The following is a 17,456-nucleotide window of genomic DNA, read 5'->3' on the forward strand; positions in this document are numbered from 1 at the left end:
TGATTGTGGAATTGAAAGGACAAATGGGTATTTTTCAAAGAAACTCAGTATCCACCAGAGAAAATATTCAACCGTTCAAAAAGAGTTATTGAGTTTGTTACTGGCCTTGCGACATATGAATGTTTATGTTGCAAACAATGTATCAGAGACAGTTGGGTTCACTAATCAGAACTCGTTGACATTTTTTGTAAAGACTCAAAGACAAGAATACCAGACTAATTTGTTGGAGTCAGAGATAATGGGAACTGCAGATGCTGGAGAATTCCAAGATAATAAAATGTGAGGCTGGATGAACACAGCAGGCCAAGCAGCATCTCAGGAGCACAAAAGCTGACGTTTCGGGCCTAGACCCTTCATCAGAGAGACGTTATTTTGTTGGATTAATTTGTTGGAGTCCTATTTTATAAGCATTTAGCTCAGAGATTGTACACGTGGGTCATGAAAATGTTACTGCAGATGCATTATTGAGAGTTTAAAAGGAAATTGTGTATGGAAGCTAGAAACCGTAGTGTTCAATGTTATATATTTATGTAGAACTAGAATGGAACGTGTAACCCTGGACTAATAACCTAGGCATTAAGGTTTAGAGGAAAAAAATGAAACCATCTGTTCATAATGGTGCATTTTTTTCTTAAGGCTGAGATATTGCAAAGAAAGGTAGAGTATTTGATGTGTGTAAAATAAGGGGAAAGAGTGTGTGGTCCCTTTAAAAGATGATGTGTTTTCCTAGGCTTGGAGATTTTTAAAAACGTCTGCAGGTAGCAGCAGATGCACAGAGTCCTTGACATTGAAACATTGTATGAACAGACAGTACTGTTTGGAGACAAAGCAGCGTTTTTACCAAGACAAGTTTTTAAATTTAGCCAAATAGGTCTCCTTTGACGTAACAGCCCTGTTCACATCCATCAACATCAACCTGGCCAAAGAAACACTGGCTACACTATTAGAAGAACCGAAGACACATACACCAGACACCACCAACCTCATCAGCAAGGACAACATCATCAAGCTAGTGGACCTATGCCTCACCACCCACTTCACTTTCAATAACAAAACCTACAGACAAACCAACGGTACACCCATGGGATCGCCGATATCAGGGTTCTTAGCAGAGGCAGTAATGTAGAGACTCGAACAAACAGCTCTGCCAATCATCCAACCCAAACTTTGGGTCCGCTATGTGGATGACACCTTTGTCATCACTAAACAAAACAAATTAGAGGAAACCTTCAAGACCATCAATAATACCCTTACTGGCATAACATTCACAAAAGAGGAGGAAAACAACAAACTGCCATTCCTAGATGTCACAGTAGAGCGAACAGCCAATGGGGAACTTAAAACCAGCGTCTACAGGAAAACAACACATAATGACCAAATACTGAACTACAGGAGCAACCATCCCAACACCCAGAAACGAAGCTGCATTAGAACATTACTCCAACAAGCCACCACACACTGCAGCACAGAGGAACTATGCAGAGCAGAAGAAAATCACCTGTACAGCATATTCAAAAAGCATGGGTACCCTATGAACACAGCCCGCCGATTCCTCAGCAATAAACCCAAACAAACAGACAAAACGGGCTCAGAAACCATAACCACTCTCCCCTACATCAAAGACATTTCCGAAATGACTGCCAGACCACTCGGACCTCTTGGCATCATGGTAGCCCACAAACCCACCAACACACTAAAACAGCAGCTAATGAACTTAAAAGACCCTACACAGACAACAAAACAAACGTCATCTACAAAATACCTTGCAAGAACTGTGACAAACACTACATAAACTGGCAGAAAACTAGCCACCAGAATACATGAACATCAACTAGCCACAAAACGACATATCCCGCTATCACTCGTATCCTTACATACAGATGAGGAAGGACACCATTTTAGGACAACACATCCATCCTAGGACAAGCCAAACAGAGACACGCATGAGAATTCCTAAAGCACGGCGTTCCAACCGGAACTCCATCATCAAACACGTTGATTTGGAGCCAATCTACCATCCCCTGAGAAAAAGAACAGGAAATGACATCACCAACCCAAGTAAACCTAACCAGATAAATAGAAAGCAGGACATAACACCAGCGCTTTGTCGGAGGCTCACTGATGATGTTACCTAGAATGGTGACGAAACTCTGAAAACTAACCTTCTAGCTCAGCGAGCAAATGCAAACGCACATCCAGAGCCAATTAATTTAAAACAGGACCTAGATACCAAAACTTAATTAAATTTACACTGATGGTTTTGAAAACCTAGGACCAATCCGACTGTAAGAAATTAATCAGTCATCAAGGTATAAAAGAAGAGACTTTTTAAAAATAGGTGTGAGAGTCAGCTGTCATCTGCTAAGAGAATAGCTATTAGCTATAAAAGAATCACCTGGCTGTCACAGAATTCTCTAAGCTCTCAGAAAACTATAGTTGAAACTAAAGGTACAGTGGCAGTCTTGACTAATATTCCTGATGAAAGAATTCGGAGAAAGGCCTTCCTGCCTGAGGATCAGTGGACAGGATACAAAGCTCGCTGGAAGACTTACCTGGCCATAATTTTGAAAGACTATTTTTTAATTTATTTTTCATATTATTTTGGTTTAAAGAAGTGGGACTTGTATTTATTGGACAGCATATCATTAGAATTTTGTTTTATTCAAGAATAGTTAGTAGTTAATGGGGTATTGCTTGGTTTGTTAGTAGTTCTGTTAGTTCACTGTTAGAGTTAGATAGATAAGTTGTTACTTGTTGATTATAGACAGACTGTCAGGAGTTCATTTCATTTATTCTCCTTTTATAACAGATTGGGATGGTAAGAGGCAGGTTATACCCCTTTTCACACTTCCTTTAACTAATTTACGAGGCAAAGCAAGCTTTTCTGTGTGTTCTGGTTTTAGGTATCAGAGGGAGGTCGACCTCTCCTTCATAACTGTAGCAACCAAGTTTCAAGGGATTATTTGATTCCTTTCCTTGTCTGACTCCTCCACTGGTAATCATAAAGTTTGTGATGGTATTGCAATTAAATATATAATAGACTGTGTATATATCTCAGAATCAGAAACAAATCAGCCTGGTTCCTTCAGTAATTCATAGAGAACTAGTTTATTGTGAACTAAACCTGTTATGTAAAGATCATTAACATTAAGATTTTAACTGTGCAAATATATACACCTAGCTTTTTGAAAATTAGCATATTACCAGTTCTGGGAAAATGTAAAAACTCTGTAAACTGTTTATCTTTGGCTAAATAAAAATTAATTTTGGGGAAAAAAAAATTCACATTGCCCAAATGTTGGTCTGTAGCCAAAGTCACTTTGCATACGGAGGTTAAGGTTGGTTGAATTCATTTTTCTGGAGCTAGTGTTATTGATTTCAAATTCTCCTTTACAATCCTCCACTTGAATTGATGAGGCTTTCCAGTGGATTTACAACAAAACATTGAGAAAGGTTTAAGAGAAAAATAAGAGAGAGCACAAAGGCCATTCTTGTAGTCAGACTATCTCTCTGTGTTAAGATTGGTTCAGATGCATTATTGTTTTTACACCCATAGACTGGGTCATGTGAGCTGTTAAAGTGTTGTAGACTTAGCGTCTCCATCAAAGCAGTTTGTTTTCTGCAAATACAGCAGTGCTATTGTTGTGATTAATGTCTTTTTCCTTGTGAAGTGTATGTATAGCCAAAGGTAATTTACTTTGTATAATACATACTGGTACCAAGTAGTAAATGAAAAGTGATTTGAATACAGGTCTCATCTCATTTGTATGGTTCATTTATATGTAAACAGGTGTATAATATATCAGATTCAGGACAGAAAAGATTAACTCTTGATTGTCTGTAGCTTGTAATTTCAATTGATAGAAAACATCTCAAAAGGAATAAATTCATCTTATTTTTAGAGATGTTGCCACTCTTACTGTAACAAATGATTTAGAAAAACTGTTAACTAAACACTGCTTTTTGTAAGAAACTTCTACTTTAAACTAGAGAAAGTAATGTCCCTTTTTGTATACTTATAACCAATTACACACTTCACAGAATTACAGTCCTTCTAGCGAGCCATTAAAAGTTGCTGTCTAGCTCTGATTCCCATAACATACTTTGCTAAATGGTAAACTTCAGTGACAATGACCTGGTACCTTCCTTGGTTTTTAGAGTTTTTTGTTAATCTACCACCATCAGTAAAACATATTTTGATGATTCTTCCTCTTAGCCTTGCCAGACCTAATCTCCCAGAAACCTTGGAAGGCGGCAGGATGTGTCTCTTTAACTAGAGACCATATCCTTCTGACATCTACTTGTGATAGTCCACAAAGCCAGGTAGTCCTTCTCTTGGCTGACCACACGGAACTACGGTCTGTCTGAGATTCATTTGATTTGTAGTGAAGTTGTAACCTGATCTCAAAAATTGCTTCCTCTTCCCATGACAACTTGATGCAATATGCAAGTTGCACGCAGCGCACGTGCATTGGCATCAGCAAACACAGACAAACTTATATCTAGATAGAAATGTTAATGAGGTATTTTTGACTTCAACTTCCTTTTTTATTTTGGATGTATATGGGCTCTCAGAATTTGCTGCCATTATCTCCATCTGTAATGCTTTGCACCTTCTCAGTATAATTTAAGCCTTCCATTCAAATCTTAATAATAGGCCTGGTGTTTTGATTGTTAAGTAGACAGAACAGGCCTCATGACCCGTTTTATTGACCGGAATGATGCAGCGTCCTTCTGAAAATATAATAATCATATGAACTTCATTTCATTTAAGCTTTATAATCCTAACAAAGTTACTGATTATGTGAACAGTGGGTGAAACAGGTCACCCAGGGATTTGATTATGAACTATATTCCAATCTCATTGATTAAAAAGATGCACACAGCACAAGAACTTAGAAGGAAGCTTAAATTAAAATGTTACATGGTACAGAAAGAAAGAGAGAAAGGAAAAAGAATTGAGAAGATATTAAGAACAATTTAACACATGAACTTTTAGAAGTCTTCAACAACTGAAACATGAAGAACTGAAACGCTGCACACTTGTACTAGTAAAATTGTTACGTAGTTTATTGTCAATAATTCAGTTAAGAATGGCACCAGTAAGTCAATGCACTGCTTCTTTTCTAGCTCCTACGTCTCCATATCTCCCACAGTCCAAAGATGTGCAGGCTAGGTGGATTGGCCATGCTAAATTGCCTGTAGTGTTCAGGGGTGTGTGGGTTATAGGGGGATGGGTCTGGGTGGAATGCTTCAAGGGGTGGTGTGGACTTGTTGGGTCGAAGAGCCTGCTTCCACACTATAGGGAATCTAATCTAATGTGTACGTTTGCGACACTCAATTCTCTTTCCACCATCTCTCCTAATTCCTCCACTGTCTCTGATTAGTCACACTGTTTGTCCAATATCCTGTAATGGATAAGCAGAAATTTATTTCAGTAAAATAATGGGAACCTGAAACCATTATTTTTGAACCTGACCATAAATTTGCTCCATGGTCACTGTTTCCTTGGCAGTTTTCTGAAGCTGAATAAACCCATTTTCAAACTTAGTTGCGTTTGATACCCGATTAACTTCAAACATATACCTGCTTTATCACTGTGGCAACACTGTTGAATTCTGACCCTATCTCAGCTCATCCATGTCTTGATTGCTTCAGCTTGATGGTACAATGAATGTTCTTATGTTTGCTTCCCAATTTGAACCATACATAAATTTGTGCAGCCATTAATTCTGCTGCCCATGTCTTCACTCATGGCAAAACTCATTCAATCATCACCCCTGTATTTGTTTGCCTCACCATCCAGCAGTGCCATGGTTTCAATTTTTTTTCTTTTTTCTAAATTACTCCATGGCCCCACTGTAGCACCTACTTTCTCCGGTCCTACAAGCCTATGATTGCTGCACTCCTCTAATTCTGGCATCGTGCACAAATCTGATTTTTAAGCACTGTTCCACTGGTGAGCATGCTTTTAAACCGTTGTGGATTTAAGTTATGCAATTTCCTGTCTGAACCTTCAATCGCTCTTTCCTCATGTCTCGAGGTACTCCTTCAGAACGTAACTGTTAGATCTCATCTGTCCTGATGCTTCCTGTAGTCAGTGTCCAGTGTTTTTAAAAAAAAATTAATATCATGTTCTTAACAAGTTTTCTTTTAAATGTTTTTAGATGGTCTTAGGTTTCTTTTATCCAATTTTTTAATTTTAGCGCACCCCTCTCGTCTTCCCTTGGTTTGCTATGAACTGCCTTCCTGTTGATTTGATCTTCCAAAGTTGACAGCACTCTGGCACTGAGAATGGCGTGGGCAGGGCAGGGTGAGGGTATGCTGTCCTTGGAATGTTTTTCATGAGTCTTGTCAGCAGGGGAATCGAGGGTTATGTGAAAAATGCAGGAAAGTGCATCTGAGGATCTTTATCGAATGATGGAGCAGGCTTGAGAGGCCAAAGGGCCGCCTCCTGTTCCTATTTCTTGTCCCTTTATAAGCTTTTTTCTACATTTTAACTGAACTTCAAATGGATAAACTGCATGGATAATGTAGCTATAATTATAGTACATCTGAGTTTCTGTACGTTACAAACTGCTAATATGAGAAAATGAACTACATCATGTATCCATTTGTACTTTGAACATACTTACCCCGTGTAGCCTTCAATATTTCATTGGCAAATTTTTTTAAAAAATCACTATTGTAGTGGCAAACGTTTGCAAATCCAATCGCGATAACTTTCATCACATTTGACTCTTCTGTTAACCGCCTCCCTCTTAATTTGATCCATCAAAATTGACAGCACTCTGGCATTTGTGAGTGGGGTGAGCAGGGCAGGGTGAGGGTTGGACCACAGCTTTCATGAAAGGTTGAGGTTAGGTATGTGGGCTTGATCCTCTTTTAGTATTTTCCATTTCTCCCAAAAGATTTTTTTTCCCCAAAACATTGCAAAAACAATGCACAACCTGAGAGCACAGATATGAGACCATTCTGTATGAAACCTAGTCTCTCTATGAAGATAAGAACTAGGAACAGGACCCTGCTCCGCCATTTGATACAATTGTGGCTGATCTCATCTTGGCCTCGACACCACTTTCTTGCCCACTTTCTGCAACTCTTCAACCCCACTAATAATTAAAAATCTGTTTATCTCCTCCTCAGATGTACTCAGTGTCCCTGTATCTGCTGCACTCTGTGGTATTGAATTCTACAGATTCATGACCTTTTGAGAGAAGTAATTTCTCCGCATCTCTATTTTAAATCTACTGTCTTTATCCGAAATGTATGACCTCTCATTCTAGATTGCCCCACATGTGGAAACATCCTTTCTGTCTCTACATTCAGTTTTCTTTAGCATCTTATGTATCTCAATTAGATTTTCCCTCATTTTTCTAAATTCCGTGACTGTAGGCCTAAACTGTTCGACCTCTCTTATTTAGACAAATCCAACATTTCTGGAATCAATGTGGTTAACCTTATCTGAACAGCCTCCAATACAACAGAATCCCCTCATAAGTCAGGAGACCAAAGCCAAGTATAATTTGTTTACATAGGCTGTTCTTCTGATGCAGGTGACCAGGCACAGCTAAGCCTTTCTGAAGATAAAATTAAACTTCCTGCCAACCTAAAAGTAATTGGTAAATGTCTATGACATTAGTTGCCTGCTGCAGAATGATCTGCGACTTGTACCATTCTGTGCTCAGATTTTTTTCCATCATGAACTTGCTCCAAACATTCCTGGACATGTGATTTAAATTGCTCTAATTTATGTTTGCTATAGTCTGATAGTCAGTCAGAACCCATAAGACCATAAGACATAGAAGTGGAAATAAGGCCAAATAATGGGTTACCTGAAATGTGCCATTGAACAATCGTGATCAGTAAATTAGGAACTTCCAGTTATGCGTTAAAATTTTGAATGGAAATCGATTATTAAAACAGCTGCTGCAAATCATTTAACTTTGGCATTTTCAATTCTAAACACTCCTGAGTTTTAAGCAAACAGTTAATTCAATATGGACGTTTGCAACCACCCAGAGTATTCACAGATTCCTTTCTTTAGGATCAGCCGTCAACAAAAGAGCTTGAACGTCCCAACCAGCCTGTCCTCCTTTCCATTTCATCATGAACAAAAGAAACAGCAAAACCCAATATGTGTTAGACAAATGTGAATGGATTGCATCGACCATCAATTATCGTATGTTGGCTCCCTCATCCGAACTGGACTGGATGAAAATTATGGAGTCAAATGAGAATGTTAGGATCTATTATCAACATGCCAAACCTTTTTTTAAAAAAAGCACCTTGAAGTTGTATAAGCTACATGGTGAGGAAATAACTTTGAGTGCTTTTGAAACTCTTCTCCATCAGAAGCCCAATGGACTGGTTGCAAGTCATCTGAACCATCATCTAAATGTTCAGAAAGTAGGAGAAGGATTCCCTGTTCCTGTTGCCACTTCAAGTTCACCTGAGCCAACCTCCTGGAAATTCATCTACAAGAAGCTTCACAGCTAAGCAAGAACCCTCTGCTTCGCAGAACTTCAACTTATTGAAATTAAGCCACAAAAGAGACTGAGGTGATCTTAAGTTGGAAATGTATTGTTTCATTTTCATTTGTATCTAATCTTTGTGTGTGTGAACTGGGTGAGTGAGACATCATATTTTAAACATCCAGGGTGGTGTCTGATGATAAATAGCCTTTATTTTAAAACTCTCAAAAAGCTTGCTGCTGCTTTTAATTTATTTAAATTGGAACAGTCACTTAGGGTAGGAAAACATAGCCTAACTAACTTTTTTATAAACTTAACACAATAAATGAACACAATTCTGTCCATGATGGCACTAATTAAGCAACTCCATATTGGCACAGACAACAAATTGCAGAGCTGGACTGAACACTGGAGGCCAAGCAGCATCCCAGGAGCACAAAAGCTGACGCCTTGGGCCCAGACCCTTTTCATGTTTATGTTCCATCTCAATATCGGCATAGCCAGATTCATAAATTCTAATTAATAAATCCTTTCAGAATGCTGAACTTGATCACTTGCAGAAGATCATCTGGGTTAGAGAATCTCGGCTGTTGTAATATGTTTTTAGGAGCATTTTAAGATGCAGTTCTTTTGTTCATTGCTGCTCAGATTTGAATCAATTTGAGCAATGCTGCCTAGCTATATTAAGCCATAAAGACCAGTTTTGAATGCCTCAGGCTTCCAGCTTCTAATTCACCAACCTAACGTACAAACCTATTTAAGTGGAAAATTGGCATTAATTAATTTCTTTCACTCTCATTTTCTTCATGGAATGTTGTTGTCAATTCAGTCCATGTAATATGCAAATAACATACTTTGGACCAGTGCTTCCCAAACATTTTCCAATCATGATCCCTGACCTGTGACAGTGTTGGATGGAGAGGCAGAAGCAGAAATGTCTGAGAGGACGGGAAATACCTGTTGTGTGTGGTGGAATTGAAGAGGTCTTTGTTTTTTGGTGGAGGGAATGGATAGCAGGAGCAACAGAGAGAGAGAGAGAGAGGGAGAGAGAAAGAGAGATGCTCAATGTGGGGAATGGGACTTGAGGGCAGCAGTGGGGAAAGCTGTTTAATATGTAGGGCATTTAATTAATAAACAGATATCTTACTATTTACGTTTAATCAGGACAGGATTTGGGCCTACAACATTAGGCAGTTAGGCCATGCTCACTATTTCAAAGATTGTGCAATTTAGAGAGACCTCACTGCTGTTACTGCTTTGTCAGAGCTCCATGGCCTTCATCATTGCATCAGCGCATGCAACTGCAAACATCTGGCTCCAATTTCATGAGGTTGCAACCCACACTTTGGGAAGCCCTGCACGAAGCCAAAAATAGAAGATCTAAAAATTAAATGCAACAGAACAGCAGCTTAGCTGTACTTTAAACTCATGTACATTTTGTGAATGAATATTCTAGGTAATTGCAGTAGGTAAATTGGTATAAATTGGTGCATTCCAATTTTTTTCACATTGTGATCCCACTTGGAGGCTTGAAAAATTTAGTGACTCCTCAATAGGAACGAATAAAAGTGGGGATGAAGGTAGCTGCTGAGAATGTGGGGCACAGCTGTATAAGTTTAGATGTAAATCCACATTCCAGCTTCCAGCCAATACATCTCCAGGGTACGTAACCCCAAAATTTAAATTCAACCTCACTTGGACTTTCAGATCCCACTTTTGGGGGTGGGGTGTGGGGGGGCTCTGATACAAATCCAGGTAATTTGTGATTGATACCAGTTTGAAATAGGGTGCTGTGGTGCAGGTGTGATAACCAATTTAGTAGTTTCAGTAGGTGTACCAATCCTGAAGTCTACACTTTCAGTGATGGCCTCTGTACATATTTACTTAATATGCTTCAGTGTCGCATTGACCCAATATTGTAGATGTAGGGATTCTCAAGGAAATCCAAGGGCATGTTAAAGCTCACCCTTAAATTACTTAATCTCAGTCAATCGCGTTCTGCTGTCAGCAAAATTACATTTATCTGCTCGATCAACTTAATAAATGTTAATTGGCTGGTTCCAAATGTGCATTCTCTGTCTTGACAATAAACTTGCTTAGAATTCACACCTGATAGTAGCTATAATTTTTAAAAAATGACAGTAGCTAATAGCTAAGTAAATAAATGCTGCCAAGCAACCACTTTAGCCACTGTTTGTTACAAGTAGGCCTTTTTTAAAATTTGAAAGCAAGTGATTTTAGCTTTTATGGTTAATGTAGGATCTTCTGGATTCGTCATTGTTTTCGGTTAAACTAAAAGAAACAAAATCAATCAATTGTAATGCCATATCAAAATATCTTGAATAATCAAATGCTTTGTACTTCTGATACACTGAATCATTAACTAGGCGCTCACTATATTATCAGAGGCGGATAATAGAAGAGACTTATGAGAGTTGAAATATATTGCAGTGCTTTTTGAATTCAATGGAGCAACTGTACATCAAATAAGGAAAAAGTCTGAACGCCATAATTTGTAACAGTTTATTTTTGAAGAATTAATGTCAACTAATACTGGATCTAAGTTAAAGATTGGTGGCCTTGGATGTTGAAATTGTACAGTTTCAATATGATTTTGGAAATAAACTGTAATAAGAATTTGTGATGGCAAAGCTTGGACTTTAACTTTTATTTACAAATACATTTAATTTGGGGTAGTAGTATACAACTCAGTGCTTCGCAGGAGTTTTATCAGATCTTAGCAGTCTTAATAGATCTTAACGGTAACTCTTAGCAAGAGAATTAAAGGATGACAAAGTTAGAAAATCAAAAGTTTAGTGAGGAAATTCCAGAGAAAAGACTGTAACATGAAGCCAACCTGATTTTATATCAACAGCTAACATTGCTGATGTTGCATTGAGCAATATGCTTTTATTGAAATGAACAGCAAATTTGAGAGGTCAGTAGTCATGCACAAATTAATAGGGATATCTAAATGTTGTTGTCCATGAATCTGTTGTCTGTCATGGATCGCACTCTTTTGACTATACTGGACTGCAATCTTTCTTTTTTTTGGCATTGATGAGAACTTCCATTCTACTATTGTGTTGTCTTGCTATTTAAAAACTTTAAAAAGTTGTATCTGATTGAATAAGGTACAGCTGAATCTTTTGCAGTCATATTAATTTCACCATTTACTGCAGAATGGATGCAACTACTTGTCTTGAAAAGCTAGTTTTACATTTATGGATGTAAAATTTATCCAAAATAATAAAATGTTTCATAGACTTAATAACAATTTTATATATTTTTAGAACTTGTTTATCTTTTAGATTTTTATCTTAATGCAGTCATTCTTTACCAGCCATGCCTCTTGTAGTATTACTGTTTTTAGAGCTGTTTGTTCAAATCCCACTCCAAGATGTGAGCAAAAAATCCTACTGTGACACTTCAATTTTGTATTGAACGAGTACAGTAATGTTGGAGATATCATCTTTCAAATAAATCAAGGCCCCTTCTCTCTGGCTTGGAGGGATGTAACAAAATTCCATATCACTATTTCAATGAATAGCAAGAAAGATATTCCAGGAGAAATGGCCAATATTTATCCTTCAAACAACACCACAAAATAAAAATAGACTATCTGGTGATTATCACGCTGCGATAGGGTTAGGGTTAAACGCTGTTTGAGTTTCCTGCATGCAAATTAGCTGCTGAGTTTTGTAGATTACGGTGACTGCACTTCAAAAGAACTTCATGGTAAAGTTTTTGAAACTTCATGTAGTTGTGATTTGAGGACTCTTGTGGTGCAGTGGCGGTATCGCTACCTCTGAGCCAGAAGGTCTGTGTTTAAGTTCTGCCTGTACCAGAAATGTGTAATTGCACCTTGTTATCTCATGTCCTGTTTAGAGATGTTAAGCTGGATGAACACAGCAGGCCGAGCAGGAAGACTGACATTTTGGGTGAAGGGTCTAGGCCCGAAACGTCAGCCTTCCTGCTCCTTTGCTCATCCAGCTCTACACCTTGTTATCTCATTCTCCAGCATCTGCAGTTCCTGCTATCACTGAACAGGACTTAGCTGGACTAGTTCTAGAGTGCAGGTTTTCAGTACTACTAATGAAAAATTGTCAGGGCCCATTACACTTGCAGTATCCTTTGCCTTCAGCTGTTCCTTTTTATATTAAGTGGATGGAATCAAATTGGCTGAGTCTGGCATCTGTGATCTGAGGACCTCAGATATGTGATCTTGGCATTTCTAGCTGAAAATGATTGAAAGTACTTATGCCTTTTTTTTGTTTCCACTTGCAATGAGCTCCGTCATTGGTGATATTTATGAAGCTGTATCTTCAACTTATTACACAGAATCGCAGAATTGCTATGCTGAAGGAGGCCATTCAACCCATCTTGTCTGCACTGGCTTTTCCAACAAGTGTAATCTGTAATGCCAATCTCCTGCTTTTCCCCCCATATCTTTGCACACAATTTCTATTCAAATAATCACTCAATGACACCTCAAATGCCTCAGTTGAACCTGCCTGCACCACATTTCCAAGCAGTGCATTCCATTCCCATTCCGTATAAATTGTAAGCTTTGCACAGTCTGGAAGGAGAGGTCATATTCAGAGTGAGGCACAACGTGAGTGAGTATGTATTTCTGGGATTTTGGAGCAGTGTGGGAATTTGGGGAAGAAATAATTTTTGCTTTTTTGGCTCCTAGCTTGTAAGGTGTTTTGACAATAATAAATGGAAGCACAGGATCAGGAGTCAGCACAACACAAAAAGTGGCCTCACAGGAAAGCCATAAGTTCACTGGTTGGTAATCATTGCTATTTTGCAATTTATTATAGGTTTCTTTCAGACGAAATATAAATAGGACAAATATTTTACAAGTTAAATATTAAAATATCTGTTGGAAATGAAAAGAAAATACAGACAAATTAAAAACCAAGTAAGTAAAATAAAGATGCAGGGCCAAGCAACATGTTGTACTACACAATGTGGGATCTCATGGACCCCATTATAGTCAATACGAACTATATCGACAGCTGATGTTAGTTGCTTGAGGATCCCTGGCTCAGAGTTTATGAGCTGGAGTCTGAGCTTCCAATGAGTGACACGTTAGGGAGTGGGAGAGTTATCTGGATCTTGTGTTTCAGGAGGCAGTCACATTCCTTAGAATAGTTACCTTGAACTTAGTCAGTGGTCAGAGACAAGAAAGTGTGACTGCAAATGAGGCAGAGAGAGGGATCCAGGAGGAACTGTCGCAGGACCCCTAGTTTTCAGCTGTCTAACAGGTCTGAGATTCTTGCTCCCTATGTGGATGAGAGTGGAGGCTATAGGGAGGGTGAGCAGACTCACCATGATGCTACGATACAGGGGGATGTTCCGGGGGTGGGGATGGGGTGGAAAGAGAAATGTAATTTTCATTGGGGCTAGAATAATTAGAGGGATAGGCACTGTTCTCTGTGGCCAGGAACACGAGTCCCGAAGGTTGTGTTGCCTGCCTGGTGCTCAGGTTTATGATGTCTGCTCTGGGCTGTGGAGGAACTTCAAATGGAAGGGGAAAAATCCATGTTGGTACCAACTATTCAGATAGAAAGAGGTTCTGCTGAGGAAAGATGAGTAGCTAGGGGCTAAATTAAAAAAACAGAACCAAAAAGATGATAATCTCTGAACTACAACCTGAACCCCAAGTTTATTGGTACAAGGACAACAAGATTAAAGTGGTAAACCCATGGCTCAAAGATTGGTATAGGAGAAATGGGTTCAAATTCGTTGGTTATTGGCAACAATACTGGGGAAGAAGAGAGCAGCTTTGATGGGACAGGCTCCATTTGAAACATTTTGGGACCAGAGCCTTAGCTGTAGATAGGGCTCTGAACCAGTGCATGGTTTGTGGGCTCATTTGCGTTGTTAATTTGAAAATCATGAGTAAAGGATAAAGTAGGAATGCAGGTTAGTGATGGGGCTGATACAGGAAAATAAAGGAAGGGACAGAATTTGTGAAGGTCAGATTGCACCAAGGAAACAAAAAAAAAGCAGTGAAATTTGATAATAGAACAAGCTTTTATGTATTGTATCTTAATGCATGAAGCATTTGGAATAAATATTCAGATGAACTGATGGTGCAGATTGAGGTAAATGAATATGATCTCATCGCCATTATGAAAAATGGTTACAAGTATATCAAAACTGGTAGCTTAATATTCAGGGATATTTGACATTTTGGAGAGACAGAAAAAATAAACTGAGGTCAAATGTGTGAGGAATATAAAAACTGGCAACAACACTTCTTTAATGACATAACAAACGAGAGAGGTCGAAGGAAATGAATCTGGGGAACTGGTAATGGGAGCAAGGAAATGGCAGAGAAGTTAAACAGATATTTTGCATTGGTCTTTAGCAGGTAAGATACGATGATCATCCCATTAATACTAAAGAATATGGGGGAACAATTAAATACCATTGCCATCATTAGAGAAGTAGTATTAGACAGACTAATGGAGCTAAAAGCCGGTATGTCTTCTGGCCCAGATGGCTTGCATCCGAGGATCCCAAAAGAGTTAGCTACAGCAATAATGGATGGATTGGTAGTAATTTTCCAACAATCCTTGGATTCTTGAGGTACCCGAGGATTAAAAAACTGCCAGCGTGTCACCCCTGATCAAAAAGAGAGGGAGGCAAAAAGCAGTAACTATTGGCCAATGTACCCTAACACTTATTTTTGGAAAAGTATTGTAATCAATTATTAAGGAAATAATAGAAGCGCATTTGGAAAACCATAACCTAATCAAGCAGAGTCAGCATGGCTTCATGAAAGGGAAATCGTGTCGAATTGTAGTTTTTCGAAGAAGTCTCAAACAGGATAAAGAGGATAGATGTGTTGTACTTGGACTTCAAGAAGGCATTTGCCAAGGTAACAAAAGGTTAAATCATAAGAGCCCACATTGTTGGAGATTGTTCATTTGGCATGGTTAGAGAATTTGCTAATGGCTGGGAATAGTGAGTGGGGATAAAGGGTTATTTTTCACATTAGTAACCTGTAATCAGTAGGGTTTCATAGGGATCAATACTGGGACCGCAATTGTTTCTAATATGTATCAATGATTTGGAGCAGGCAAGTGAATGTACTGTAGCTATATTTGCAGATGACACAAAAATATGTAGAAAGGCAGGTTGCATGAGGAATGCACACCGTTCAGAGTTAGACAGATAGGCTAAGTAAGTAGGGAAAAAGTTGGCAAATGGAGTACAATGAAGGAAAATATGAAGTTGGCCATTTGAAAAGGAAAAAAGAGTATGGTATTATTTAAATATAGAAAACTGCAGAAAGCTTGGGACTTGGGGGTACTTGTGCACAAAACACAAAACAAAACATCTCCTACCCTAGCTCACAGGTGCAGCAGGTAATCTGGAAGGCTAATGGAATGTTGGCCCCTTATTTCAAGGGGTTGGTGTACAACAGTAGTGAAGTCTTACTGTAATTGTACAAGATGCTGGTGAGATTACCTAGTCATACAGCACATGTTGAGTACTGTGAACAGTTTTGATTCTCTTACTTAAGAAAATGTCATTTATTGGATGAGGTTCAGAGAAGGTTCATGAGGATGATCCCTGATATGAAGACATTGTCTTATGAGCAAAGGCTCAACAGGTTGGAATTCTGCTCACTGGAGTATAGGAGAATGAGAGCTGATTTCATTGAAATATACAGGATTCTATGAGGGGCTTGACAGAGTAAATGTTGAGGTGGGTGTTTCTACTCCAGGGAGAGTCCAGGTTCAGAGGGCATAATCTCAGAATAAAGGGGAACCAATTCAGGACTTCTCAGAAGGTAGTGAGTCTTTGGAACTCCTTGGCATAGAGTCCTGTAGGGGCAGTGTAGTTGTGTATATTTAAGGCTAAGAGACAGACAGACAGACAGAATACAGGTCTGATCAGCAGGGGAACCAAGGTTCTTGGTGCAAATGCAGGAAAGTAGATATCAAAAATGTCAGATCAGCCATGATTCTATTGAATGGTGGCACAGGCTCGAGGGGCTGAACACCCTACTCCTGTTTCTATTTCTTATGGTCTTTTGGTCTGACTCTAACTGTAGTAAACTTTGTTTTAACTGGCACCTTACAGACCTAGAGTCATACAGTACAGAAACAGATCGGTCTAACAAGTCCATGCCAAACATAATCTCAAATGTAATAACTCACAACTGCCTGCTCCTGCCCCATATCCCTCCAAGTCATTCCTATTCACCCAAATGTCTTTTAAACATTGTAATTGTACCCACATTCACCACTTCCTCAGGAAATTCATTCCACATGCGAACCACACTTTGTTAAAAAAAATGCTCCTCGCATCTCTCAAACTTTTCTCCTCTCACCTTAAAATGTGCCCGCTAGTCTTGAAATCGTGCATCCTAGGGAAAAGACAACTGTGAATATCTCTATCTATACCCCTCATTATTTTATAAACTTCTGTAGAGTCACTTCTCGACTGCCTGTGCACCAGTGAAAACAGTCCCAGCCTTTCCAGCTTTTTTTTTTATTACTCAAACCTTCCATACCCAGCAACGTCCTGGTAAATCTCTTCTGCTCCTTTTCCAATTTAATAACTTGTAATAACTGGGTAACCAGAACTGGACACATTATTGTAGAAGAGGCCTCACCAATGCCCTGTACAACCTCAACTTTTAGAACCATAGAATCCTAACAGTCTGGAAGCAGGCCATTCAATCCATCAAGTCTATGCCAACCCAGACCCACCCTCTTACCCTCCTACCCTATCCCCGTAACCCCACATTTCCCATGGCTAACCCACCTAGGCTACACAACCCTGGAAACAATGGGCTATTTAGTACAGCCAATCCACCTAACTGCACATCTTTGGACTAAAATACTGGAATTTCTTTTGAAGAGGTAATAGACTGTTGATGTGGTTTACATAATAGCCTTAGGAGAAAAGTTAGAGATTATGGTGTAAAACGGACAATAGCAAAATGGATACAAA

General features: G+C 38.9%; 1 protein-coding gene across 1 annotated transcript in view; it reads left to right on the top strand.

Moving 5' to 3' along the window:
• ttll11 (tubulin tyrosine ligase-like family, member 11) overlaps positions 1-17,456 on the top strand; it is a 165,821-nt gene that overhangs the window by 8,531 nt on the left and 139,834 nt on the right. The gene's annotated exons all lie outside the window — the stretch shown is intronic.

Source organism: Stegostoma tigrinum, chromosome 29 (genome assembly GCF_030684315.1).
Source record: "Stegostoma tigrinum isolate sSteTig4 chromosome 29, sSteTig4.hap1, whole genome shotgun sequence".
In the NCBI taxonomy this organism is placed as follows: Eukaryota; Metazoa; Chordata; class Chondrichthyes; order Orectolobiformes; family Stegostomatidae; genus Stegostoma; species Stegostoma tigrinum.